At 36.7% G+C, this 3,462-nt stretch overlaps 1 non-coding gene across 1 annotated transcript; it reads right to left on the bottom strand.

Moving 5' to 3' along the window:
• Positions 1–368: 368 nt before the first annotated feature.
• Positions 369–472, bottom strand: LOC119359977. Its single transcript, XR_005172757.1, has one exon. It is a non-coding gene; the product is annotated as a small nucleolar RNA snoR99 (small nucleolar RNA).
• Positions 473–3,462: the final 2,990 nt, after the last annotated feature.

Here is a 3,462-nt window from a genome sequence, read left to right as displayed (position 1 = left end):
CTACTTTTATCTATCTCCATGGCTGCAGCAACTCCATCTCTCCCCTGATCGTACACACAGCGGTGGCTCCTGTTCTCTCTCTAGCTCTCTCTCTCTCTCTCTCATTTAGCAACAGCTTCTCTTTTGCTGAATTGGTGTATCAATTTGAAATCTGGTTTTTTTGTTATAATAAAATGTCTGTGATATGTCAAGCTTAATGCAGAGAAACGTTGATAGAAATACACACGTACAATATTCTTGATGTGGTTATTTCATGATCGCTATATGTTTGTTAATATGTCGACAAGAACTAAACATCTTCACATTAGCTAATGATCAACTATAACCTGTTGCTTTTATAGCAGACAAAGTGAACAAGATGGTTATATAAATATCTCATCCCTTGATGTTCAGCTAAAAACAGAAGGTTTCATCAGAAAAAGTGAAGAGGATGGTTATCAGGTGTAAGGGACTGCTTACCCCCCAGATGCAGTTTCACTATTTTCATATTAGATAAGCCAAGATTACTTTTAGGTTGCTTTTAGATCTTAGTGGAAGAAATGCTGTTGTGGATTTAGATACATTTCTAGATGTGGATTTGGAGGTTCGTGTGATACTCATGTCTTCTCTGTTTCGGATATAAGTTTAAGTTTTCTTTTGGGCAACTTTTATTATATATATCTTTCTATGTTCATTTTGTATGCGTGGTGAAGTCAATTTTTTCTGTTCTTTAGAACATACATTTCTATGGAATAAGGCATTGTATGAAGCCAGAAGCAATAATGCAGGTTTTGGGTTCACATATTGCCACATTTTCTTTGTAATTCCATTGTAAATTTGAAAATTATACTATGAATTAATTAGGTTTAGATCTGACTGGTATGAAATAGTATGCATAGGTTAAAGGTTTGCATTTTTTTTACATATGAACTGCTTCTATATATTTGCATGAGCACCTCCTCAGTAGGTACAGAAGATATGCTCCTCTCTCTTTGCTGCATCTTTAATTAAAGTTCAGAAGTTGTCCTCCTCTCCTTTTGATGTGATTTTTTTCCCAGTAGTTTTTGTTGCAGGACAGTGTCCTTTTTGTACATGAACTGATGGTTGTGCTCACTGATCTACAACCTCATGATCAGCAATTTCTCCATGAAGCTCTAAGTTCCCATGTCTTCATTTTCAGCAGGGATGAACGAGTACCATCCAGCGAAATTTCCTGTGCTGTTCATATTTCTTCTTTTTTCCTTTGCTACTTTTATGATTCCAGATCTCATGATCTCTTTATATTCTGTTTGTTTTATTGATACGGAGTTTGCCTTGAAATATTCCTTCTGATTTGCAATGTTTTATTGTCTAAGTTTCTACCCGAATATTGTGAATGAACAAGTACTGGTGCAACAGCCCACTTGGAGGATAATACAGAGAGGTATTATTATTAATGGTCATGATTTAAAATATATGCACCTAGCAAAGTTTCTTATTTTCAGAAATTGGGTTCTAACTGAAGTGGACAACGGTAGTTTGGCAGATTTTATTGCCAGTAACGAGAAAGATCATGCGCCCATGGTTTTCAACCGTGTCCTGCTGCCGGAGGAACTCAGAATCCTGCGATAGGCCACCCACACGATGGACGAGATGCACGTGTACCGGACACACGGGCTGCTAGCATACATGTTTCTGTTTTTGCTAATGATAGTACTTGCTAATTGATTGTACATATAATTTATTTGCTACAATTTGAGAGATGTAATAGTAATTTGAATTGTCGTATCTGTAGAGGTATCGAATTGAGCCGAGACGTCCATTATAATGTACTACAGTACTATACAACTGGAAGAAGGTTGGTACTAGCAGGTGTACATGCATATGTCTTATCATTTGTTCGGTCAAGTAGTGCATGCATGTTGGAATAGTAGGGCACTTGACAACGCTTCTTGATCTTAGTAGGAACACTCTTTGCCTGTGATTTGTGACTTGGAAGTATGATGTATGTAGTAGATCCAGGTACTCTGAAGGAGATTAGTTAGTTCTCAAAGCCACACATATTTGTTTCGCAAAATAGATGGTTCATCACTATATATATCTGTCTTTGCTAATGGTGTATAGTTTTTTTGCAGAACTGTTCCCGGTACATACATATGAAAACTCGGTGCAAGCAGAATTTGCCATCAGAGAAGATAGTCTCAAGTTTCTTTTTGTTTTAGGTCAACATTTCAACAAGGGTCTCTATGCATATATTTATGTACAATCCACCTAAAATTTGATTCAACATGCACCTCTTGGCTCTCAAATTAGGCCTATCTTTTTTTATTTGTTCTCTTCAAAATCAGTGGAAGAAGAGAAGAGCTTAGGATGTGCTTTCTTTGGAAAACAAAGAGAATGCTACTCTCCATTTTGGATGGAAAGTAGAAGTTTTTGCTAGGTACTTTAGGCCAACTTTTCCAGTAGTTGAGGGTCCTAAAAGACATGGCATTATTGATGCATAACCGATTGTTGTATCATCATTATAAAGACACGCACATCATCTATCTCAAATGAAATTAACAAAACCGGAATATCAAACCAAACAAAATAAAAAAAAGAGTTAAAATCAAGCACCTGAAACTACATATGAAGATGAGAAACAAGAACACTGTAAGAAAAAACATACAGTTAAACTTACACAAACCTGAAAAACAGACGGAGTACACAACAGCTAACATAAACAACCAACCAATTAGCCAAATAATGAACACAAGGCTCTTTCTATCCACGCATACAGAACTTCTATGTAGCATCTAGGTAATGTGTGTTTCTTTATGAAAGAATTCAGCTTCCATACCAATACGATGGTTGTACATAGACCACAACATAAAAAAAGTGAACAGGCAACAACTGAGTAGTTAATTAGATAATTATCAGATAAAGTTTAATACCACTGTATATAGAATTTCTTACATAACGTCTCAATGCATGGCTATGTAGAGCGGACTGTACATGGTTTTAATCTGTAGCTTTTATTAGAAATGCATCAAGGCGTGTGTCATTTTGTTTTTCAATATGCATCATGCATTGGTTGTAATAAATGTACTTCTTTTCTATCTTGAGGTCTTATATCACCGTCTCTATGTATGTATCAATGTGCTTTTGATCATGTAACAGCATATAACACACGTGAAGCCACCGCGTATATTTTCTTAGATTATAATAATTGTTCATGATTCTATCATGACGTATAGACTGGCGCGGCATGCCGTCGCGCGGGTTAAGCTAGTATGCACTACAGAGTACTCTCTACCCTGCTTAAGTAGACTCTTGATTTCACCCATTATGGCAGCCGTTGACCATCGATCCGTCTCTGGCTGCATGATCATTTACTGCAACTTGCGAGTCAGTTTCAATAACAAAAGACTTTCGTGCTCCAATCATAAGCTAGGGCAATTCCTTCCATGTACGCAGCGAGTTACGCTTCAAGCATGCTATTGCAAGTATATAGATGGCGATATA

This window comes from Triticum dicoccoides, chromosome 2A (assembly GCF_002162155.2).
Source record: "Triticum dicoccoides isolate Atlit2015 ecotype Zavitan chromosome 2A, WEW_v2.0, whole genome shotgun sequence".
In the NCBI taxonomy this organism is placed as follows: Eukaryota; Viridiplantae; Streptophyta; class Magnoliopsida; order Poales; family Poaceae; genus Triticum; species Triticum dicoccoides.
Note: the sequence above shows the minus strand (reverse complement) of the source record. Positions and strands in the feature narration are given on the sequence as shown.